Below are 27,482 nucleotides of genomic sequence, written 5' to 3' on the forward strand. Positions count from 1 at the left end.
TAGTACAAATGCAGTTTTGTTGATGTTCAGGTTAGCAAAAAAGAGGTTGAAATTTAGATACTTCAGTTTCCAGTTTCTATTTCTTAGTCCATTTCCTTTCTTCCTTTTACCTGATGCTTATTTGAATGGGATTTCCTCCTCATCTTCTTCCTTCTTCTCATATTGCTTGGCTTTCCCAGCTTTCTCAGGAGTTCTTTCTTTGGGCTTCTTGGAGTGTAGACTAGAGCAGTGTCATAAACAGTTTTATGTTGTTTGAACATAACTCCAAATTACTTTCCAGAACGACTGGATCAGTTCACATCTCTACCAATAAAGCATTAAAGTTTATGGTTTTTTGCACAGCCCCTCTAGGACTTCTGTGTCATTATTTAAATCTGTGAGTTCCTATTGTTCTTGACTAGGAATCATTTTAAGAAACAATTCAATTTCTTGACCAGGTATTTTTACCACTATTTATTTCTAAACTACTGTTACTCTGTTTGGAATCATGTACTTTGATACATGACTTTGCAGTTATTGAAATGTTGAATTTTAATTCTCAATCTTCAGATTAAATTGATGAACTGTGTAGTCCTGTATCTTCTCTAGATAGATAGATAGATGGATTGAAGGATTTTATACACACACACACACACGTGAATAAATCCAAAAGGTCTGATTATTTGTTGCTTTTAGTTAAAAAAGGTGACAGTTACTAATTTTGAAGTTATTTTACCTTAAACATATTTTAGAACAATGCCATCTTTCCTATAGTCTTTAATGATGATGATAATAGTAACAAATCCATGATTTACATTTTTAAAAGTTATTTATGTATATTTTCTTATTTGAAATTTACAACAAACCTGAAGTAGATACTATGGATGTTTTTTAATCTGCATATTATAGATGAGGAAATTGAGATTCAGGTTAAATGACATAAACAGTCACATAGCTAAACAAGTGTCAGAGATAATATTTCATACCAGGTCTACAGAATTTCAAATATTACACTGTATTTCCTTTTTCTTTTAAGTTGTAAAAGGGATTTTTCATTGATCGCTGGTTCAAGAATTTAGGAGAAAACAAATAACAATAACAACAAAAAGAATAGTCTGCTCTTTCAACAAGCACCCCTGCTGATCAGGCCTGTGCTAAAGTGGCCTATTGTTTTCTGTTTGGGCAGAAATTCAAAACTGTCTCTAAACCCCCACAATGGAGTGTCAGCTTTTCCTCCCTTGCATCTGTCATGCTGAGCTCATGGCCTTCAGTTTAATCAACAGTATAAAATATTTGCACTCTCAGCATTTGTTAGGATATTTGGTTATGAGCACAATGAGAACCAGCACCTGTCGACATTTCATTTAATACATGTGATACTGGAGAGCCATGGCCTAGTAGGCATTCTAATGCTCTACTTATTCAAATAGTTTCAGTTTTATTACTATATTAAGGTAAATGGTTAAAACGCAGAGATATTGGCCCTTGATTTCTCTGCCCATCCCTGAGATCTCCTCACTGTGTTATACTCTAATGAATTTTCCTTTGCTTTTATCAAAAGTTGATACAAGAACCACAGATACTTCATCAAGATACTATTTTTTTGATAAAACTGTTTGAAAACACTCTCTATGAAGTTATTCTGCCTCTTTCTATGATAATTCATGCTTAAGTTTAATTTCTGGAAAAGTATTTCCTACAGATAAATTTATTTCTTTGGTAAAAAATGTACAACAGGGGACAGCTAGATGGTGCAGTGGATATGGCAGAAGTCAGGAGGACCTGAATTCAAATCTGATCTCAAACACTTCCTACTTTTGTGACCCTGGACAAGTCAATTAGGACCAATTGCTTCAGAAAAAAAAATAAACAAATATATGTATGTATATATGTATAACATTTATGAAATGCTTACTATATTCTAGGGTATATAAATTACAATCACACATACACCTCCTTCAGCAGCCAAAAGATAGTCCAAAACCAATCTATTGTTGGTTACTTCATGTGTCAGGGAATCCAATGATTCCTGCAAGTTTTGAAGTCCTGCAACAGTTTTGGATGTTTATGACTCAATTGCCATTCACATTGGGTTAACAGCCATGCTTTTTAGTGGCACTTGTAGTCATAGATGGAACCACCAGATATTTCTTGGGCCTTTTCCTTTATTTCAAGGTTCTTCTCATTTTCTGCCTTTTTTCAATGGACAAGGGGAATACCGCTTGTTGGCACCTGTCTGATTCCTTCTCCATTTGTAGAGATACAAGCAAACCCTCTGCCCCAGCAGTTAGCCTATCTGGTCCCTTCCATTCACCACTTTTTGGGTCTCTTCACATCACCTAGCAATTATCTGAAGATAGTGGAGCTGCTCACACTGGACACTGCCCTTCTGGTAGGTTATTAAACATGTCTGCCAGAGCCAGTGAATCTTTATCAAAAATCAAGAAGTTAATAGTATAAAGAACTAAATTAAAAGTTCTCTAGGATTACCTGTGGCTCCCCCTTTCTTTTGTTTTTGGAGGAGCATCTTAATGTCTCTGTTTCTCCTCTCTACTATTGCTACTATTACTTTGAGGATTAAAGGTTATGCCAGTGGTATGTAAAATCTTATACTGTGCACAAGTGTGCAAAATGTTGAGAAGCATATGCAGGTCCATTGTCTGTTTTTATTGCTTGTGGCACACCCATAATTGCAAATGCTTGTATAAGGAATTCAGCCACTCGGGCTGTCTCTTTTGCTGCTGGTATTGCAAAGATGAATCCTGAAAAAGTGTCTATGTGGATAAAAGACAGACAACCAAAAGATTTATAATGGGTCACATCCATTTGCCTAATTTCATTGGGTCTCAAACCACGAGGGTTCTTCCCTGGAGGCAGTGTAGGAGCGTGGAAAGGAAGACAAGCTGTACAGGCTTTTACTATGCTCCTAGCTTCTTCTCTTGTTATTCCAAATTGTAAACTTAAAGCTTGAGCATTCTGATGATATTTAGAGTGAGATTCTTGGGCTTCCTAAAATAAAGGAGTATTGACCAACATGGTTAGAAGGCTATCTGCTTTTGAATTACCATCAAAAATGGGACCTGGAAGTCCACTATGAGAGTGGACATGCAAAATATAAATTTTACCTGGATGCTTTGTCACTTGCTCTTGAAGTTCCTTAAAGAGCTGATATATATTGCAAGCTATAAATTCTATTTGGGCTGTGGCAATTCTTTGTACCACACCTAGTTAATAGGACAAGTCAGATATTACATTTATATCTCCTGGATAATAAGTAAGAGCTAAAATGATTGCATACAATTCATTCTGCTGAGTGGATTGAAAAGGAGTTCTGACTACTTTCTTTATAGTTAAGTCACAAGAGTAAACAGAATAAATATTATGTTTGGATGCATCTGTAAAGATAGTTGGTCCTTTTAGAGGAACCTTAGAAACCTTTTCTTTAAGAATCCATCACCAATTATGTAATAGTCTGGTTATCTTTAATGGAGACCAGTATGTAAAATTTGGAGCCATGGCCAATAAAATTTGCGACGGTTTCACAGCTTACATTAATTTGGTATAAAAAGTGTATATCTTAAAAAAAAAAAAGTGTATATCTTGTCAGGTCTTATCCCAGATAGTTGTAATGCTCCTTTAAACTTTAATAAAATTCTAGCCACAAGTACTGGGTAAGGAAAAAAAGATTTGTTCTGGTTGCACTAGGGGGTTCACCCACTCTATCACACAGTCTCCTTGATCAAGGACTGCCGTGGGTGCCTCTTTTGTAGCAAAAACGGGTATTTCCAAGAGTTCTTGAGTGACTCAACCACATTGGATAATGTGGTTCAACCTCTATCAAAGCTTCTTGAGCTTCTTTTGTAAGCTGGCAGCATGGTGAGTAGTTAAGCCTAACACAGAATGCATCCATTGGATATCTCCTATCAATTTCTGAAAGTCATTTAAGGTGTTTAGCTTCTCTGTTTTTAAGGAAAGTTTTTGTACTGTGAGCACCTTAGGATATACTTCATATCTTAAATATTGAAAAGGAGCATGTCTTTGAATTTTTTCTGGAGCTATATGCAATTTGTAGTTCCTTTGTGTTTCTATGGTCTTTTGTAGACATGCTTCTAACATATTTCTCCTCAGATGCATACCCCACAATATCATCCAGGTAATGTAACAACATTACTTTTGGAAATGCTTTTCTTACTGGAGTAAGAGTAGCAGCAATATACATTTGGCACATAGGAGGGCTATTTTTCATTCCCTGTGGCAAAAGTGTCCATTTATATATTTTATAAGGCTCAGGTAAGTTAACGCTGGTCACTGAAAAGGCAAATCTTTTCATATCCTCCCTATCTAGAGGGATAGACTAGAAACAATCCTTAATGTATATAACCCAAAGAGGCCATTCTCTAGGCCATTGAGTAGGAGATGGAAGTTCAGGCTGAAGAGTTCCCATAGTTTCCATCTGTTCATTTACTTTTCTCAAATCAGTCAACATCCTCCATTTTCCAGATTTTTTTCTTACAACAAATTACAGGGGAATTCCAAGGACTTACAGAAGGTTGTAAGTGTCCTTGGTCAAGTTGCTCTGTACTATATCTAATAAGGCCTGAATTTTATCACTTACTTAGGGCCACTTTTTATCCATGATGGTGTATCAGTTTTCCATTGAATAGGAACATGTGAAAGTGTTGGCAGGCCTTCAACAGCAAATCTGCCTAAAAAACTGAAGTACTCATTTGTAATCCTAAATCTTGTAAGATGTCTCTTCCCCACAATTTAATGGGGATTTTATTTACTACAAAAGGAATAAAAACTCCTGTTTTATTTTCAAATGTCCATCTCAAAGGGGTATTACTAATGTCAGCTGCTATTGATCCTCCTATGCTAGACATATAGGGGTCTGCCTTAATCTTTGGCCAGTGACTGGGCCAGCTGGCATCTCTAATGATTGTACAATTTGTACCCATGTCTACCAGCTCTTTCAATGGTCTGCCATTGATATAGATAGTGTGGGGAATAGAGAGATAAGGTGAAGGACTTATAGGAATGTATGAATTCTTTTTCTGTATTTTATTTTCATTATTTCTGTGTTTCCCCTGTGATCTGTATAATATGTGCAGGTTTATATTTACTTGAGCCTTGGCCAGCTATAAACATATTTACTTAACCTGAGCTGATGACATTTATCAGTATTTGACATTTATCAATACTTAGTTTATTACCTGGACCACTGTTTGCTTGATTAAGCCTGATTTTCTGTTTCCTAGAAATCAGGAAATTTTGGGGAAACAGAAACCTTCCATTTCAATCTCTTCAAATAGCCACAACCAATTAGATGCCTCCCCCTCCCCTTCTCAATGCTCTCTTACTTGTGATGTAATTCCTAGTATAAAAGCTATGTATCGTTACTCCTTCTTTAGCCCTCCTATTATGAGCTTTATCTTTCTTATCTTGTGATGGGATGGCTCATCCTCTGGAGGTTTTTAATAAACAACTTTTCTTCCTTCTACTGAGTGATCACTGAGGAATCATTTTGGGTAAGGGTTTCTACATCCCTCATAATAGTGAGCATAGGTTTGTTAGCTGTTATAGCTGCAGTCCAGAATATTCCTGGATTTTGTTGCTGGGAGTCAAAATCTGGATAAATATCACCAAATTGTATTTTAGGAGTGTGTATCAGGAGGCCTGATGCTACTACTTCTCCTGGGTGATAGATCACACATTGTCTACCTATATTAATGACTGAGATAGTAGCTACACATTCTCCAGTTTACTATATCAATGTATGGATAAACACTGTTTGTAAGTACTCTCAGGGCGTGAAATGGTCAAACCAACTGTGTGTGTGTGTGGAGGCAAGGGCTCTATATGCTGAACAGGGGCAGGTTTCAGTTCTCCAGGGGATATTTCAGTACTCCCAACAACTTACAGCTCTATTCTCCCTAAACAGCTGCTTCCAACAAGCCCCAAGTATGTTTTTGCCTGAGGCCTTGGAGCAGAGCCTCACCTCTTGTAATGAGGACATAGGGAGTGGGCAAAATTGCTTCATGGACAGTACTTATGTTGTCATTGCCCCTCCCACTCCTCTTCCTCTTCCTCCCCCTCAGGAAACTGGAGTTGAGAGAGGAGGGTCAGGAGATGGGGAATACCCTAAGAGCCCATGCTCAGGTGTGAGCAGAATTGAAACTGGGCTTTGAATGTGGAAAGCACCATACCCCTTCTCATCAGCAAGGTACTTAACATACTGAATTCCTTTTTTTGGTCAACTCACCATGGTATTTAAGATGGCTGACTCTTTTCCTGTCCAACTGGCTATGCCTGGTAAATCTCCTAGAGTAGTAACAAGCAAAATAAATTACTAAAATACTAAAAAAGACTTCTTTAATTATGTTCTACCTGCTGTACCCTCTGAGGCCATAGCCATCAACCCTTTGCTTATTTCTCTCCTGATGCTTCCTTTTTTGGTGATTTAAGTTAAAATCTTTCCCAGTTTTAAAAGTTGTTGAATTCCTTAAAACCAATTTTACTCCATTGTATTCAATTAGTTATTCTCCCACTAACTTCCACCTCTCTGGCTCTAATCTCCATCCCTTAAAGAGCCAAGGAAACATGCTCTTCTGAGCACCTGAGAACTCACTGATCTGCTTCTGAGTTACTAACAAATCTTGCTTCTCTGTTAACCTAACTAAGCATGCTTCATTCTTTCCTGGGAAGAGAGACTCATTTCTTACTATCTGCCTCATTTTGGCTAAAAAACAAAAGTGACTAATTTAGTACTTACTGAATCTTCCTGCTTGCCTATTTTTATACTTACCCTATTTCTGGGTCAGGGGGACTTCTCCACTGAACTTGGCCAATCATGTCAGTCAAGCTAATTTGTGTACTGCTTTGCAAGGCTTTGTATTTCTAATTTAGGTGCCAAAATGTAATGTCTGGGCTAGCTTTTTGAAGGATCTCTGGACTGACCTTGATCTTTGGTGGAGAACTGATGAAGGCAGGAGAGAACATAAATAAAGTCTTTTTATTCAAGTCAAGGCCTTAAATATCTTAGGATGATTACATCACTACAGCACACTGAGCATGTAGCAACTATAGAACATTACATCACCCTATCACACTAATTATATGCCAACTAGAGTGATTACATCATTACATCATACTAAGTATATGAACTAGAGAACCTTTATTTCATCAGTCACACTGAGTAAACATCCTGCTATAAGTATCCTTGCTTCAAGTATACCTTTGGTAGAGTTCCCTGCTATCTGTGGTCCTCTACAATGATTAGAGGAATAGAGAGGGCATCCACACTGCTAGAGCTGATCCACTAAGCAGCTAGTGTAGAAAAAGAGCAGAAATAAAACAGGTTGGAGGAAGAGGAAGTAGTAGAATAAAATTAAAGGAATTAGAATTCCAGGGTTGGAAGGGACTTCAGTGAATCTTGTGACATATATACAAGAATTAATGTACACATTAAAGAAATGCCCATTATAACACTCTGACATAACTGGTGAATGAATGGTCATTGAATCATTGTTTGAAGACCCATTAATGAAAAAAATTTCACCAAGTAGGCAACACATTCTACTTTTAGTCAATACTAATTATAAGGAAGATGGTCTAAGTCAACCTTCAACATTAAACCTAATTTTTTTTTCTTACGTTTATAGCTTCAATCATTTTGCTTTATTCTCTGTGGCCAAACAGCAAATTGTATCTCTCATCTACATGAATGCTGGTCAAAAGCTTGAAGACAAATAGCATGCTTTCCTTCCTCCATATCCCAGCAAAGTCTTTTCTTTTTCCCAATGGACCACTTCTGTTTCTTTACCTTATATACACATATCATCAATTTAAGGGCCTTTACCAATTTACTTGCTTTTTTCTGTATCCCCTCAAGTTTGTCAATGATCTACATGAATATTTGTGGGTAGATATGATATGAAATCCATCCATATCCATGGATATTCCATAATATGATGTGAATTCAGAAGTGATCTGACCAAGGTATTGTACAAAGAAACTACTCTTTCCTTATTCTTAGAAGTCTTGTCTCCTTTGATTCAGCCCAAGATGATCACAGGGACAATTTGGGCTACCACATCATCGATTTATATTGACTTGGCTCTAAAACCAGTCTCTCTCTCATAAAAAAAAAATATATATATATATGTGTGTGTGTGTGTGTGTGTGTGTATGTGTGTATATATATGTATATTTATATATATACACATATACAGCTGTTTGAAAAATGTATACACACCTATTTTTCAAACAGCTGCATTGTAGTTATGACCTTCCAAAATAAAAAGAAAGTATTAATCTTTTCTTGAAAATACATCTTTTCTTTTTTCTTTACTCCTTAGAAAAATGAGTGACCAACATAATACTTTTTACCTCCTTTTTAACTTCTTATGTGCTATTTCCCCCGTTAAACTATGGGTTCTTTTGAGGGCAGGCAATGTCTTTTGTCTTCTTTGTATTTCCAGTGCAGAGTACAGTGCCTACCGTACATAATAAAGTGTTTCATAAATGATTATCAACTATGTGACAGGTGCTAAGAGCTGAGCATACAAAAAAAGGCAAAAATCTATGTAAGTCCCATTTTAATGTGTGAGACAGTATGGCAAATATCTAACATCCAAATATATATGTATTACATATATTATATATATTATACGTGTGTGTGTGTATATATGTGTGTATGTAACTCTAAATAGAAGGTAATCTCAGAGGGAAGGCAGTAGTAATAGCAGGAAAATGTATAAAACTACCTATAGTATACACAATTTTAACTGAGTCTTGAAATAAGCCAAGAAAGTTAGGAAGTTTATATAGGAAATTAAAAATAATAAAACATTTGGTTTATGGAGTACACACACTCAAAAAGCAGAGTTTGGGACATGGAATGCTACATTTGAAAAGTAGTAAAAGTAGCAGTGTCACTGGATGGTGGAATATGGGGTAGGAAATAACATATAAGATGACTGGAAGTGTAGAAAGGGACCATGTTCTGAAGAGCTTTAAATGTCAAATGTAAGCATTTGTATTTGATCCTAAAGATAATATCAAACCATTTGAGTTTATTGAGGAGTGAGGTGATATGATCAGATTTATGCTTTAGGAAAATCACTTTGGCACCTGAATAAAGACTGGATTGTAACGGGAGAGACTTTAGGCAGAAAAAAAAAGACAAAATGAATTTTAAAAAATCAATCCATAGCCTTAAATGAAGCAATCCTATACTAGAATGGCAGATTGTGAATAGAGAGAAAAGTACATATCCCAAGTAACGATGGTTGTATATAGTTTTTTATTATGTTATTGTAAATGAAGACATCAAATTCAATTCGATTTTGCAAAGATTCATTAAGTGCTTATGAAACAGAATGTTACAGTAAATGGAATGTGAGCTTAGAGGTATAAAAATCTAATTTTATATCCTGCTTCTGATATTAGCACTATGCTCTTGAGAAGTTACTTGACTAGGACAGCTCCCTCAGACTTATTTTAAAATCCTCAGATTCTTTGTGTATTTCATTACTTATCATCTATACTATGCAAAACTAGGGTAGGTGCTACAGATACAAAAAAATAATAAAAATAAAAAATAAAAAAAGTCTCCCTGTACTTGAAGAATTTACATACTATTGACTTGCCTTATCTTTGTGTAATTCATTTGTTCAAATGGAGTTTTCTTTAATATGATGCTCTTAAAAATGCTGTCTTTTCCAATGCTTCCCCACACTTACTTATAGAATACTCTTTAATAACAAAATGCAGTTAAAGCAAAATGAATCAATGTCTGTGTGATGTCTTAAAATGCATTTTACTTCACTGCAACTCTCCTGAAATCACAGCCAGAGAAGTATGATGCAGGTGATGTTAATTCATAGCAGAGGTTCTTAAAGTATTTGTTTATGAGAATGATATTTTACGAATGTATTTTTAGAGAATTCTGATGAAGTATCCCACAGTGAATAATTTTTAAAAAATACCCCCAAATTCAGTCTTCCAGACACAAAAATACTTAACACAAACCTAAGGGGAAAGCTATTATAACTTTAAAAAAAAAAGAACAAACTCCCCAAACATAAACAATTTTAAAATAGTAGCTTTTATTGTTACACGTTATGACAACAAAACTCACTGTAAAAATAAGTGAGATCTTGAGAGTAATTTAACAATTTTATCTAAGAATACTGTAAGCTTCTCTTTTACCACATCAGTGACTTAGCATATATATTAGGTAACTCTAGAGTCTTGCAATCTCTAGAGTCTTGGGGAAAAATGCTGGGTAATAAAGGAGCATTCCTTTTGCCTCGGGATGAATTTTGTACAGCAAAGATATCTCAACCTTGAATAAAGCTCATGGTCACTTTTAAAATTCAAGGTTACTTTAAAAAGCATCCCATCTGTTTTCTAAGTCTTGTATGTTTGAGTTACATTCAAACTTGCATCTCTACAACACTCCACTGTGAAGACAGGTAATATAGCCAGAGTCTTGCTGCTTTCTGAAAATAATAGCAAAGTCTCAGCTGAGAAGAAAATTGTTACATGGCCTATAAAGCTGCAGAGAGAGAAGAGCATGTTCTTTCCTTCAGGGTAAGTTTTACATAATAGACTTATAAGAGGCTCATATGATAGAAACTATGAAATGAGGTCCCATTCCATGTTGTCAAATTATTTATACTCTCTGTTACTCAGGATTTTTCTTCCATAAATTGTCATTGGGTGTTTCATGGATCACTTTGGCAAGATAAATGAGGAGAGAGTACTTCAGCAGTGTAGACTATATTTGAAGTCTAACTGAAGTGATGTCTAAGCACATAGAACATTCTGACAATAGACTATTAGTTGAGGAAAATGTGATTAGGAAAAGGATTGAAAATACTCTATCTTATCTATCTATCCATCTATCTGTCTAGGTACTTTGGTGTACTATGATATTATTTATATAATTTTACAGATTATGAGCCTGTTCATCCTTTTGAACTCTGGCTCACTTCCTCTCATAATTATTGTTTTACTTTATGTCTTTTTCCATTGCATGGATAATGTTGGGGCAAATGTACTGTCTACCTATTATATTTTGTTTTTACTCTATGATAGACCCATATTTCCTTTTTTATACTTCTAATCACATTGTTGATGACAATTCTTGTGAATAATTCATCTTTTGCAATGTTTCAAGCTTCTTACACATATCGTGTGCCACTATATTTTGCTTTTGTTATTCAGCTCTAATTTTCATTTGCAAGTCAATGTTGATTAAATTTAGGACTAATTCATTAAAAAATACTGCTTTTATTATTTGAAGCCAAAAAGAATAAGATAGCATTGAGTTATAAATATTCTTTCCCAATTGTTGGAGGAAAGATAAAAAGTAAATTCATTTTTTAAATTTATTTAGTTAATACACAATGCTTTATGAATCATGCTGGGACAGAAAAATCAGAACACAGGAGAAAGAAAAACAGGAAAAAGAAGCAGACATAGCATGTGTTAATTTATTTTTAATCTCAGTTCTTTATTCTGGATGCAAATGGCATTTTTTATCCAAAGTTTATCAGTTCTGCCTTGCATCACTGAATCACTGAGAAGAATCAAGGCTTTCATGATTCATTGTATAATCTCTTATTATTATGTACAATATATTTCTGGTTCTGCTTGTTTTACTCAGCATCAGTTCATCTAAATTTTTTCAGGCCTTTCTATAATCATCTTGTTCATCATTTTTTTTTTTGGTAAAACAATAATATTCCATTATCTTCATATGCTATGACTTGTTCAGGCATTCTCTGTGCATCTACTCATTTTCTAATTCTTTACTACAACAAAAAGAGCTGCTACAAACATTTTTGCACATATGGGTCCTTTACCGTCTTTACGATTTACTTAGGATACAGACCCAGTAATGGCTAAGTCAAAGGTATGTACAGTTTTATAACCTTTTGGACACAGTTCCAGATTGCTTTCCAGAATGGTTGGATCATTTCACTCTTGCAATAACAAAGAATTAGTGTTCCAGTTTTCCTACATCCCTTCCAACACTTTTCATTATCTTTTCCTGTGGCACCTCAAAGTTGGTTTAATTTGCATTTCTCTTAATGTTGATTTAAAACATTTTTATATGACTATAGGTGGCTTTAATTTCATCATCTGAAAATTATCAATTCATATCATTTGATCATTTATCAAATGGGGAATGACTTGTATTCTTATAAATTTGACACAGTTCCTTATATATTTTAGAAATGAAGCCATTATCAGAAATACTGGCTGGAAAAATTTTCCCCCAGATTGGTATTTCCCTTTTATTCTTGTTTCTGTTGGTTTTGTTTTGCAAATACTTTTACATTTAATATAATTAATGTCCATTTTGCCTTTCATAATGTTCTCTCCTTCTTCTTTGGTCACAAATCCCTCCCTTCTCCAAAGTTCTGATTGTGAAATTATCCCCTGCTCTACTAATTTGCTTATGGTATCACTCTGTATGCCCAAATCATATAACCATTTGGACCTTATTTTAGTATAGGGTGTAAGATGTAAGTCTATGCTCAGTTTCTGACTTATTATTTTCCAGTTTTCCCAGAGATTATTGTCAAATACTATTTCAGAACCTGGAGTTTGGGGGTTTTTCAAATACTAGATTACTCTGGGATTGATTATTGTGTCAATGTGTATTTAATCTGTTCCATTGATCCATTATGCTATGTCGTAGTCAGTTACCAAATAGTTTTGATGACTGCTGCTTTAAAATAAGAGTTTTAGGTCTTCTACTTCTACGCCACCATGCTTTGTATTTTTTTCCTCATTAATTCCCTTCATATTCTTGACCTTTTGTTCTTCCAGATGAAATGTTTTACTATTTTTTTCTAATTCTCTAAAACTGTTTTTGGCAGTGTGATTGATATGGTATTGAGCAAGTAGATCAATTTAGGCAGAATTGTTATTTTTGTTATATAAACTTGGCCTACCCATGAGCAACTGATATTTTTCCAGTTGTTTAGGTCTCCCTTTATTTGTGAGAAGTGTTTTGTAATTTTGCTCATATAGTTTCTGGATTTGTCAGGTGAACATCCAAATATTATTATTTTGTCTACAATAATTTTAAATGGAATTTCTATTTCTCTTGCTGATGGGCTTTTCAGTGATATATAGAAATGCTGCCAATTTGTGTAGGTTTATTTTATATCCTACAATTTTGCTGAAACTTTTAATTATTTTGACTAGGTTTTAGGAAGATTTTCTAGGATTCTCTAAGTATATCATCACATCATTCACAAAGAGTGATATTTTATATCCTCATTGCCTCTTCTAATTCCTTTAATTTCTTTTCCTTATTGCAAAATCAACATTTTTAGTGCAATGTAAGTAATAGTGGTGATAATGTACATCCTTGTTTCACCCCTGATTTTATTAGGAATACATCCAGCTTCTTTCCATGACAAATAAAGCTTGTTGTAGGTGTTAGATTGATGTGGCTTATTATTTTAAGTAAACCTCCCTTTGTCACTAGGCTGTCTAGTGTTTTTTTTTTTTTTTTTTTTTTTTTTTTTTTTTTTTTTTTTTTTTTTTTTTTTTTTTTTTTTTTTTTTTTTTTTTTTTTTTTTTTTAAATAGGAATGGGTGCTGTATTTTGTCCAAAGCTTTTTCTGCATCTATTTACATTATCATATGACTTCTGATGGTTTTATTATTGATATAGTATGTTTTGGCAATAGTTTTGCTGATATTGAAGCAGCCCTTCATTCCAGGTATAAATCACACTTGGTCATGGTGTATTACTATGCTGAACAAATTTCTCTAATCTCTTTGCTAATATTTTGTTTAAAATGTTTAAATCAATATTCTTTAGGATTTGGTCTGTAATTTTCTTTCCGTGTTTGGTTCTTCTTGGCTTAGATATCAGTACATATTCATATCATAAATTGAATTTGCAGGACTCCTTCTTCAACTATTTTTTCCAAATGATTTTAATAGTATTGTAATTAATTGTTCTTTAAATGTTTGCTAGAGTTCACATGTAAATCCATCTGGCCCTGGGAATTTTTTCTTAGGGAGTTCATTAATGACTTTTTCCATTTCTTTTTCTAAAATGGGATTTTTCCTTTTCTGCTAATTTGGGCAATTTATATTTTTATAAATATTCATTCATTTTAGTTAGATTGTCAGATGTGCTGCCATAGAGTTGGGCAAAATTAGTTCTAATTACTCCTTTAATTTCTTTGTCATTGGTGGTAAATTGATCCTTTTCACTTTTGATGCTGGTACTTTTTTTTTTCTTTTCATTTTCTTAATCTAATTAACCAACGATTTTTCTATTTTCTTGTTTTTTTTTTCCCATAAAACCAAATCTTAGTTTTATTAATTAGTTCAATTTTTCTTAGTTTCAATTTTATTATCCCTGAGATTCAGAATTTCTAATTTGGTATTTAATTGGGGGGGGTTAATTTGTTCTTCTTTTAGCTTTTTTAGTTGCATTTCCAATTCATTGATCTTCTTTCTCTCTATGCAGCTAATTAGAGATATAAAATTTCCACTAAGAACTGCTTTGGCAACATCTTATAGGTTTTGGTATATTGTCTTATTATTATCATTCTCTTGAATGAAATTATGGATTTTTTTGCGTGTGATTTGTTGTTTGACCCACTCATTCTTTAGAAATAGATTATTGAATTTCCACTTCATTTGTAGTCTATCTTTTCTTTGTCCTTCATTGAATATAATTGTTATTGCAAATGCATATTGCATCTTTCTGAAAATGAAACATTTATTATTTCTTTCTCCATTTGCTTGTGAGGTTTTATGCCCTAATACATGGTCAATTTTTGTGTAGGTGCCATGTACTTTTGAGAAAAAAGTGTATTTCTTTCTGTTTCTATTCAATGTTATTCAGAGGTCTATCATATTTAGATTTTCTAGGCTATTAGTAATCTCTGTAGTTTCTTTCTTGTGTATTTTTTGGTTAGATTTGTTTGATTCTGACAGGGAAATACTGAGGTTCCCCCGAATATAGTTTTGCTGTCTTTTTTTTCTGTAACTGGCTGAATAACTTATGTAGCAATTTGTATCTTTATTCTATATCTTATTACTACTTCATTTTTTATGGTACTCTTTATCAAGATGTACTTTCCTTCTTTATTTCTTTTAATTAGATCTATTTTTACTTTTGCTTTATCTAAGACCAGAATTGCTACTCCTGATTTTTTTTTTTAATTTCAGCTGAAGCATAATAAATTGTGTTCCAGTCTTTTACTTTTATTCTCTTTGTATCTCTGTTTTAAATGTGTTTCTTGTAAACAATACATTGTAGGATTCTGTTTTTTTTTTTTTAAATCCACTCCACTATTTCCTTCCATTTTATAGGATGATTCACTGTTATGATTACCAGCTCTGTATTTCCCTCCATCCTATTTTCTCTATTGTATATACTTTTGTTCTCTCTTTCCACCCTGTCCTTGGTAATGTTTTGTTTTGTTATGAATCTCCGCACCCACAACCTTATCTTCTATCAACTTTCCCCCCTTTCTCTTACCTCTTTCTCCTAGTGTTTCTGCTCTCCCTTCTATCTTGCCTCTCCATTTTCTTTCCTCTTTTTCTTCCTGCTTCTATATATGGATAGATAAATTTCTATACCAACTAAATGATTAAGTTATTCCCTCTTTGAGCTAAAATTTATGATATCAAGCTCCAGACAATGCTCATCCTCTTACTTCTTTCTCTGTCATGTTATAAGTCTTTTGTGCCTCTTCATATGATCTAATTTGTCCTATTATATCACCCTTATCCTCTTCTCCCAGTACAGACCTTTCCTCACACCTTAATGTCTTTTTCTTTGATATCATCACATACTCGTCCGTTCGCAATCACAACCTCCATCCATGTGATGACCCTTTCTCTCTGCCCTTGTAATAGATATAGTTTTCATGAGTTACAGATATAATTTTTCCATCTAAGGATGTAAATAGTTTAATCTTTAAATAATGTATATTTTTCCTGTTTACTTGTCTATGCTTCTCTTGTATCCTGCGTTTGAAATTAAATTTTCTTTTTATTTCTGTTTTTTTTTTTTAAAGAAATGACTGAAAGTCTCTTATTTCAGTAAAGATCCATTGCCTCCCCAGAAAATGCTGCTGCCTCTCACTGGGGAGTTAATTGTTGGTTGTAACCGAGGTCTTTTACCTTCCAGAATATGGTTTTCCAGGCCCCCTAATCTTTTATTATAGAAGCAGCCAGATCCTAGGTAATCCTGAGTGTTGCTTCTTGATATTTGAATTGTTTCTGTCTGGTAGCTTGCAGTATTTTTGCCTTTGAGATTGTAGTTCTAGAGTAATAATAATATAAATAGATAATTGGTCATCAAACACTTGACTGACTTGTAAGTAGAGAAATATATTGTTCAAGAACAATACCTTTTTAGAGTATAAACGTATATGCAAAAGATCTCTCTGAGGAAAAACAAAGTATTCAAGATTATACATGACATTTCCTTATTAAATGAGAACCCACAGTAAATAAATTTAATTTATAAAAAAAATTAGTAAAAGATCAAACTGGCAAAAAATCATTTGAGAGCTCTTAAATATAAAAAAATGGAAAGAGGAAAACAAACAGAAGGACGACTAAGGTTTGCAAAGGTTCTTATAGGAAACTTCAAGAAAAATGGATGAACAAGTTTGATTCTAAAACTACAAGCCAGGTTATGTTTACAAAAGAAGAAGAACAAAGAGTAATTTTATGTTAGAGATGAAAAATATTGAGCAGACTGTCAAATTAGTTAGAAGATATCATAATATGGTCAAAATACCACAAGTATGGGATCAGAAAATAACTTAGGCTAATTAATATGAAAAAGTGGTCCTGAGAGAACATTAGCAAGAACTTTGAATTTTCCTACTTTCATTTCTATGTAAAACATTTTATGAACTAAATTTATTCACACCTTGCAGACCAAGTCTGTGAGAATATTTGTAGGGAAATAGCAGACTTTTCCATAACAAGCTATATATTTATAATTCTACAACTTACTGAAATGAATTCAGAATCCAAAATTCCCCTGTGTTTATCATTGATTATGAAGAGGCATTTGATTCAGTAGTGCAAAATGTCATCTTCAGAACTCTCTTCTACCAATGCATCTGACAAAAAACAACAAAAGAAATAATTTACTTCAATTACCCTCTGTGGGAGAAAAAAGGAAAAGAAAACAAAAGAAGAGAAGAAGAAAGCAGATGAATGCTTGCCAAAGGTCATCATCACTCAGATAAAAAAGAAGGCTAAGTGGAAGACAGAATCACTATAGATTGTAAAATCATCTAAATACTCACATTTATGTATGATATTGTACCAGTTACATCAAGCCCCATGATGTTGTAAAGATTTCTAAATGATTTTCCTAAATGAGTTTGATTTAATTATCAATATAAGGAAAAAACAAAAACAAGATTAAAAGTGCCAATTGTCCCTATTGTGACAGTAATAAATTTGGACAACTTATTGAGTTTATTAGTATGTATCAGTATGTTTATGTGTATGTACAGACATAAATTACAAAATTTCATATGCAGAAAAGAGTACCTCATTAACCTCATGAGCTATCACTTTTCTACTTGGATTCTTGGTGGATATTTTCCATGATGTTGATGATCATATTTGGCAAACTTATGTTTCCCTTTTGAATATTGTTCTATCTCTCAATCTTACTTATTTTGATGAATTTGTAAAAGATATATATTTGGAAGAGAAACCTTAAGGTGATATTTTGCTCTCCTAAATCTTTATTGTCTTTATTGTCAATAAGCAATAAATGTGGCAGGATCTACACTTATTTTCCACTCCTACTGGTGGTCTGAAATATAAACCATATACATAAACATATACATTTCTATTCAGATTATATTTCTTTGCCTCTTTCTTCCCATCAAGATTATTTAAGACCATCATAAGAGAATTGTCCCTTGTTCCCTTCCTAACTTACCTCCTCTCCCTTCCCCTCCCCTCTACTCCTTCTTCGCTCCCTTTTATGTCTCCCTTTGTTGATAGTGTCAGAATCCTATTCAAACTCAGGTATACCCATGACATACCTGTAATTATTAAAGCTGCCGTGAGAGTGGGGGGAGGAGATATTTTTACTTCTTTACTGAAGATAAAACCATTTCTTCCAAATACTTAAAATATTTCTATATCTGAATTGTTCCTTAAACAAATGTATATGTGTGTGCATGTGTGTGCATACACGTGCCTCCATGTGCTTCCTTGTGATTTCCTTTCCTGATATTTACTTATAAGAATATCTAACTCTCCTTCATTTCTATAATATTCCTGGCTTTGATAATTCATAACTTTAATTATCTTAAACAACAACACTTAGTTCTCAGATATAAAGCCTTGTTCAGTTCTTATGCCATGGATCAAACTATCTTCCCTTTACTTGGCCAGAAAACTGTTCTGTCTTTCTGCATCTTTTTCCCCCTCATGGGAAAGCTTTGGCATCTAAATTTACCTTTATTTGCCAGGCATTAAATAGCACATGGAATTATTATTAAAGGATTTTTCTTCTTTAACTTCTGTCTATTTACATTGTACCAAGCTAGCAATGAAAAATAAAATCTGGAAAACATGCTTATCTCTTATAAGATTTAAATTTTGGAGAAACTGAATAAAACAAATCTTAAAAACTTGCTTCTGAACAAACCAGGAATAGCCAGGATATAGAAATTATTTCAAGCATTTAAAGATTATGGCTCAAATTTAGGAAATATGAGCACCCCAGAAGTGGGCTCTCAGGATCTAATCCCCTACCACTTCCAATGACTTATTTTCAAACCCTTATTTCTTCAGGTTACAGCAAATAATGGGCTGTTTTAAGTAGCTCTTTTGAATTCTAAGTGCTTTTAATTAGTAAATAATGTGAATGAGCAGAGAAAATATTCATCATCTCCTTATTCTTATCTGTCCTGAAACTATGATTCTGGCTGAGATGCTGTAACAGAATCTGCCACATTGAACACAGAAAATTATAAAATAATGAATAAAAAGACATACATATGTACATACATAATTATATATAAATGTGCATATATATAATTATGTTTTAAATAAATATCTGTATTATTTATGTATATATGTATGTAAAGTTTATATGTCTTTTTGTACATATGTATGTCTGTATGTATATATGCAGATATATAATACATATATATCCTCTTTTGTAGTAAGCACATTATACATATTGATTTATTGCTATTAGAAGCTACTTGGGTGTCCATTGACTAATCAACCATATAATAAATTCTTCACCTTTTGCACACATATTCCTCTGCTTTCAGATCATGTAGCTACCCTTCTTTTTCAGGCCCTTATCTCTTTTCAGTAATCCCTTACAAGAAGTTTTTTTTTTAAATTGGTTCATCTTTTAGTATCCTTCTTCTGATCTATCCTTGACACAGCTAATATAAAATTCTTTTTGAAGAATAGTTCTCACCTTGTCACCCACTTCCAGAATTGTAGGTAGCTTTCTCCTATAGAAGAGGGTTGCCTAATCTGAAGTCTGTGAACTGATTAAAAAACAAACAAGCAATTATCTGATAACTATATCTGATATAATTGATTTCCTTTGTAATCCTATGGATTTTATTTTTTACATGAAAAATGATTTTTCTCAGGAGTCCAAAAGTTTCCCCAGACTACCAAAGGAATACATGGCATAAAAACATTAACTTTGCTGTAGGAAAAATATGGAATCTGTAATTTGGTATATAACATCTTTGAAAATCCTGCTTTCCTAGACTTATTTCATATTGTTCCTGTTTATACAATTTCTGTTCCAACTTAACTGGTGTACTTGTTCCCCAGATTCAACTTTTAATGTCCTGTTTTAATGTCTTGCACATGATACATCTAGGCACATGCCTCTCCTCTCACTTGCAGAGTCCTTGGCTTCCTTTAAGGTTTACCTCAAAGGACATCCTCAGGGAAGTCTTCAGTGTTCTTCTTACTTCTTATCTTTCTCCCCAAGTTTTCTTATATTAATTATCCATTTATATTTCCCATCAACAAACTCCCTTACTGCCTTATTTCACTAAGTTAAAATAGAAGCTTTTCCAGGGCAAGAACTTAATTTCATCATTTTTTGCTATGACCTTACCATGTAGCATGAATCCTTGCACATAGCAGGTACTTAATATTTAATGAATTGAATTGCATGTGGTTGAGTCATTAAGTTTACTCAACTATGCAATGTGCCATCATTAGATGGTTATTTTCATTTAATCAGTCTGTACCTGTATTCAAAGGAAAAAAATATCCCAAATATGGGTGTCTAAACTTCTTAGAATCTGCACCTATTTGATTACCTAACTTCTGGTTGGATCTTTTTTCTGCTTTTTCCTTTTGTACACTGAATGTCTCATCCTGCTAAAGAAGAAAAAAAAATTAAAAAATATAAAAAATAAAATCCATCTGTGCATTAAAAGAATTGTATTGAAGTTGAACTGCATAATGACATGAATTAATTATCAGTGTTATGTATACTACAAAGTTATGCACATGGTATATTCATTTGAGAACTGAATTCTGTTGAATGAGAATTTGAATATGATAAGCAAAGGAAACACTGATGGGTTTGAGTTTCATAAATGTGAAATTCTACATTAAAATCAGGTAGCATACATAGATGTGAATGGATGTATGTTTATCTATCTATCTATATGTGTGTGTCTATATACATATATACATACCAATCACACAATTGAACATGAAGAAATATACTTCAATATTTGTTTAGCTAATTTTTTTCCTTACTAGATAAGTTAGTAATGTACTCATTATCTTTTACCTTCACTTTAAGCCTTGGTGAAAGGCAGACATAGTTTTGTGTAGGAAGTATTGGAAGACTTGGATTCTGATACTTAATATCTTTGTGACCACGAATAAGCTATTCTGTAAGTGAAATATTTGAATTAAATATACTTTGAAAGCATCTAACTCCAAATTCATGAACACTTTGAGTTCCCCAGAAAATTCCTCCAAGATTTAATGAAAGTCTGTACATAATAAATGGCATTGATGCAGTGAAGTCTTATCTATGGCATAGACTGGCTATATGATCCTTGGGAAGTCATTTGCCATCTCATTGTTCTAGATGTCTCTGTCAGATTCAAATAGGAAAGGAAAGGAAACATTAAATTGTATGTAAAGATCCCACCCAATTGCATATTAACCTAGTTTTAAAATGTAATACTGTTTTATTGAATTTTTATTTATTTTAAAAAATATTTCCCAATTACATTTTAATTTGGTTTCAGCTGTACTGTGGAGAACTTCCAGCTTCATCTAGTCAATGGACCTCATATCTGACAAAATTTTTGATCTAAAATTTTAAGTGCAGTGAAGTTGTGGACCAATATTGGCAGAAGAAATTTTTCACCACAATATTCCTAAATCAATGAAATTACAGATCCACTTTCTATTCTCTTTCCTTATTTCTGATTATGTGGAAGAAAGAATAGGGTGAATGGATCTAATTTGACTTTTACTGATGAAAGAAATGTTATGAAGATTGGTCAAAAGACATAAAGGAGGAAATCAATTAATGAGGTGGTTAGGGAAAAATCTCATCTATTTAAATAGAGCAAGGAATTTTAATAACGGCTTCATCTTCTACTGCCTTGTGTTTGATCTCAAAATATAGGAAAATATGCCTGTTGTCTATTCAAAAATAATGAGGACCAGGGGAGATCATACAATAGGATGGATGCCTCTATGTGCTACGGAAAGGCAACAGAGCATAGTAGAAAAAGGTGTAGACAGATTTCAAATTCTCTCACTTCTAATTATTAGCCATATGACCTTGGGCAAGCTACCTAATGTATCTGAGATTCAATTTTCTTATATGCACAATAGGGTAAATTATATCTTATCTGTATCTACTTATAGTTTAGGATGATTGAGAGAAGAGTGTTAGAAACATTAAAACTTGCTTGAAATGCTAGATGATGATGATGGTAGTAGTAGTACATTTTTCTGGTATCATTAAAAGCACGAGTGCCCATAAAAAGTGTGTGATGTAAGGAAATATAAGAGTAGTGGAAATCTTCTATTGTACTTATATCTATGTAACAATAAAAGATCCAAAGAAGTTTTTCAGGACATTAAGTAGATTCATTATGGAATATTTATGGAAACAAAATTTATGGACAATATTTATCTATGTCAAGATGGTAGAAAAACCTACATAATGGATCCTTCAGAAGTTCAAATATATTGCCAGAAACTACATTTAAGATATTAAATTTCATAAATAAATCAAATAAGACCATTATCTTCAAGAACCAATGTTTACAGATCTCAGAATCATAGGATAGTACACACACACATACTTATACACATACATATACACATACATAAACACACATTCATGCATGAAATTATAAGAAGTAATTTGGTATAAGAGGTACTTTAGGGAAGTGGCAGGGAGATGACATGTTGAAGGTCAGGCCTAACCTGAACCAAGTCCTGATGTATATCAAACACTAATAGGCAAAGATGAGGAGAGACTGAATTCTAGGTTGGGAGATTAATAAATTCAAAAAAATAAGGATAAGGTATCATATATGAGAAGCAGAAGGAAAACCAGTTTGTCTGATTTCTTGAGGCAGCTAAGTATAAGAGTAGACAGACCACAGGTTCTGAATTCAGGAAAACCTGAGTTCAAATACAATCTCAGACACTTACTAGTTGTGTTACCCTAGGTTAGTTAGTTGGGTTAGCTTCAGCTTTGAGACTGATAAATGGGCATCATAATAATGTCACCTAACTTTTCTGTCTTTTTTTACCTTATTTGTCCAGCAAATGGCATAAACATTATGATTCTATTTATTATAACTGGGTTCTGTGGGATGAAGGTACAATTAGTTGTCAATTTGTCTCCATTGTGATAGTCACTCTCAGGCATCTTTTCTTGATAGCAGAGATCTGTTCTGTCAGGTCCAGGACACAATTCATCAGCCCTTTTCTAGATTGCAGTTTTCTAACTGGAATATTGTCTCTTCTTAGAAAGTTATCTTTCATTATTATATTCAGTTACCTTCTTTGCCACATTTGGGAACCCTACCAGTTCCTTTTGTTTGGAAAATTAAATCTTGAGTTCTCTCTCTTAACTGAAAATAATTCATTTTATTAAGCCAATAGATATTTAGATTCATGAGCTTTAATGCTTATCACCTATTAGCTTGTGGACATCAGAGTCCTTAGTTCAGAAATTTTTTTACTGAATATGGTTTCTAGAATCTATTGAATCTCAAAAGAGGATAATAAAACTTTAGAAATTGCTCTATTCTTTGGATCACTATATATATATATATATATATATATATATATATATATATATATATATTCGGATCACTATATATATATATACACACATATATACATACATACATATATACTGGATCTCTTATTTTATTAACCTTGGAACTGTCAGCTTCAAAAAAACCCAATCATGAAGCAATAGAGACCAACTATTTCTCTGCAGTTTATAGTGTTGAGTGTTATTAGAATATGAAAAGTTAAGTCAAGTCATGTTATTCAGGTTCCACAGAAATGTGTTAAAAGCAAGTCTATAGTATATTTCCTCTCATATTTATAGATAGTTATATAGATGTAGGTATCCTTAGAACTTCTTAAATTCATACTTTTGTAAATGAATGTCTCTATAATGCAGTCTTCCTTTAGCATCTTAATTTTTACAATAGATGAATTTTAAGCTGAATAAATTATAGCTAATAATGTGCATTGTCATAATAAATTGCATTTAATATATCACATGGGCTATCAGTTATATGTAATATGCAATTATATATGTAATATACACATACATATTTATGTATATTAGGAAAGTCATAACAGCTTTACAAAGTCTAGATGTCAAACTGTTATTTTATATTATTTTGTTATGTTTATGGTATAGTATGTTGGAATCTTTACAAAGTGTTAAGACATTGGAGTTGATAGAGACAATAGTTATCTGGTTTGGCATGGTTCAGTGTGATTGATTTAATCTTAGAAAGAGATATTTTGGGCCAGAACTTGAAACAAGATACTAAGTGGAACTGATAGAACAATGCTTGTGTTCACACCTTTAGAGAGCTCATAAGTATCTAAGTACTCAATGGAATTCACACGTTTGGGAGAGTTCAGGGTTAGGGTTTTGCACTCTGGGAGATAACCCAGAATCCCTCTCCCTCCAGAAAGTGGAGTTAACCTTTGGGAGATCACATATATAGAGCGAGCTCTTGGAGCTTGGGGACTGACTGGAGGTACTTACTTGAGGTACTTACTTGAGTTAGTTACTTGAGGAGTTACTAGAAACTCTGGGAGCTTGAGAGAGTTTTACTTGGAGTCGGAGAGAGCTCTTGGAACCCACAAGCCCTATCTTCGAGGCAAGAGATTCATTGCATCTTCTACCTTGGTGCTGGCTGGAGATTGAAGAAAGCAGAGGCAGAAGCCAAGGACAAAGCTGCAAGAGCTCAAGCAGAGAGATAGGTCTCTGGGCTAATAGGGCTAATTTGGAAGGAGAAATAAATGTTTGCATTTTTACCAGCTGGCTGCAATTTTAGAGTAATTATTTATTTTAACTGAAACTAAGGCTGCCTCCAGAAAACCTTCACAATAGTATGGTATAATATGCTAGTGACTATTATGGAATTCCACAATGTTGTATATGTGTGTGATATGTTTATATGGAAAGCACAGTAGGGAAGTGTAACAACTGCGCTAGCACCCAAGACGCCCCAGAATCAGCTGGAGTCAGGATAAGCAAAAGTCCTCAGTCTTTATTCTTGGTCCCCAGATGCAGGATTGAACAGGATGGAAGCAGAATCTCCACAACTGCCTTCTTCTTCATCTACCGCCAAGAGTGTGACCCTTGCTTGTCTTACTCCACTCCCTAGTCCCTCCTACAATCCTCTGTATACCAATCATTGAGCCAATACAGATAGTGGAAAGGACCATTCTCCAAGCATATGCCCATAGAGGATTGTCCAATCAGTAGTTAGCCTCAAGTGCTCAGCAGTCCTGATCTCAGTGCATCGATTCAATAGTTTCAGTCCTCTACAGATAAGTATCTGCATTCCACTTAAATGAAGAGGAGAAATTGATACCTAACTGGACCAGGTTAAAAAAAAAACTGTAGGAAATTCTACCAGAATAGTAAGGGAAGAGGCATTCTAAAGTGCTGAGAACATATGTTTTTTTTTTCTTTCAAAGAAAAAAAAACTTTTAAAGGGAACACTTACAAAAATATTGAGGATAAGGAGTCTTTTTTTAGCATGAATGCATGATTCTTGAAAACAAGCATTTTGTCATATAATTCCTAAAAATGCTTTCCTCTTAGAAGATATAATCTCATAAATCCTTGACAGTTAACTCTTCACCAGGTTGATGGTTAGATTGAAAAGAAAACCTTTATGAATGAGACTTATCATAGGTTGGGGAGAAAAAAGAAGGGGATGGTCCTCTCCATTGTGAAAAAGAGACAATTACACAAGAAAGTGAAGTTTATGAAAGAAAAAGATTGATGAATTTCATAATTTTACTTGGCCCATTTCCAAAGCTCAATTCAGGCCTTGTACTTTTGGTTTTGGTCAGCAACTTGTGAAAACTTCAGCAAAAATCATGGTAGATCTAGAAACATGTGAATGAGAGCATGAAGAATTCTTTAATAGAGTTATGACTTTATGAATTAAGGTTTTTTTTTCTTTAACTGTGATCTCTACTTTTTGTTTTTCATATTGTCAAAAATAGTCTTGAGTTTAACATTATTGCTACTTTATTAAAATTGTGAGAGTATATTTGTATTTAGACTAAAAATGTTTGTGTATATGTACACAAAAGTATATCTGTTTGTGTGTCTACTAGAGAGGAACTCCTATCAATGCATAATGCTTTCTGCTCTACCACATTTAATCTTATAAATATTTAGATGCAGCTTGATGGTATTGTAGATTGAGCACTGGCCCTGTAGTCAGAAGGACCTGATCTCAATATTTAGCCTCAAACATATGTGATATTGGGCAAACCATTAAACCTACAGTTTCCTCAACTCTAAAATGGGAATAATAATATTTATCTTGGAGGGTTGTGAGAATAAAGATATAATATTTGTAAAAAAATAAAACATTTAGTATAATATCTGGCACATAATAAGTGTTTTATAAATGTTTATTCTCTCCACCCCTTCCCTCACTTTAGGTCTATGACGCTAACTCTCCATCGTGGAGAGGATAATGTCATGGGTTAGAATTTACCTTCACCAATGCAGATGAGCAACTCTAATTAACAGAGTTCTTCTGAACACCAACAGGTTAAGGGACTAGATATGGTTATTTATTCAGGATGTATGAAACAAGACTTGAAGTTAGAGATCCTTGATTCCAATGCAAATACATGATCCATTATGCTATAATTCCTCTCATCCAAATTGCATTTAGTTTGATTGCTATACATTCAGATAGGGACATTCTAGGTACTCAGCCAGCTGTATCTAGCTTAGGACTAAAGTCTGAGTTGCCTTGATTCTGAATACTTCTGTCCTCTAACTTGAATCCTGTTCATTTCCAGTTTATATCCTTCTCTACATAGCTCTTTAGAGAAATAATTTTGTCTTCCTCCTTTTTTCCTGCTTTATTTCCAACTTTGTACTATTCTCCTCCTCACCTTTATCTACCATGTAGAATGCATTACATATCATATGTGACTTTGTTCATGAGTTTCCTGTGTTTTGGATGTCCTTACTTCTACCACCTCTACTCAATGCCTTCAAGTACAACTTTCTCTGTGAAGATTGTGTTCATGCTCCCTTTCCCACTCCAGAAGGAAGTTCTTTCTACCTTATAGAGTTTTTAAGCAATTAGTTTTGACCCACAAGAAGTAGACATATCATGTTTTAATCAGTATGATAATCATTTTTATTAATGCTATCTTAAACCCTTCTACTAAAGCATATACTTCTTATAGAGATGGGTCCTGTTTTATTTATCAGCTCATGTAGTACTAGCATAGTGTCTTATATAAAAAGATGTTTTAAAAATGTAAGAAATTATTCAATTTGAACATTCTGGAGCTCTATAGCTTTTTTCTTTAATAGAATTGAGAGTTCTGTTTGCGTAAAGAATCAAGTTTGTATAACATCCCATTCTGTCAGACTTGCTGCTCCTCTTGAGTTCCTGTTTGATCTATACTTAAATAGTGAACCATTATGCTAAAATTCTCCTTCTCATGATTGCTTTTCCTGGATGCTGCAGGGAAGAATCATCATTCTATCCCAACAGTGCCAAAGTCAGGTATTAAAAGGATTGGACAATGATTGAAAAAAAAATGTCCTCCAAAGCATCCAATGCTATACAGGTAAAATTTTAGCCTAGGAAATAGTCTTAAGGGTTATCTAGTATCTTAAGGCAAATACATATAAGCTAAGGTGTAGAAATAACCATGAGTGATTTATATAAA

At 33.5% G+C, this 27,482-nt stretch overlaps 1 pseudogene; it reads left to right on the plus strand.

The window, feature by feature from the left end:
• LOC105750898 overlaps nucleotides 1-27,482 on the plus strand; it is a 134,644-nt pseudogene that overhangs the window by 66,948 nt on the left and 40,214 nt on the right.

This window comes from Sarcophilus harrisii, chromosome 6 (assembly GCF_902635505.1).
Source record: "Sarcophilus harrisii chromosome 6, mSarHar1.11, whole genome shotgun sequence".
NCBI classification, from domain to species: Eukaryota; Metazoa; Chordata; class Mammalia; order Dasyuromorphia; family Dasyuridae; genus Sarcophilus; species Sarcophilus harrisii.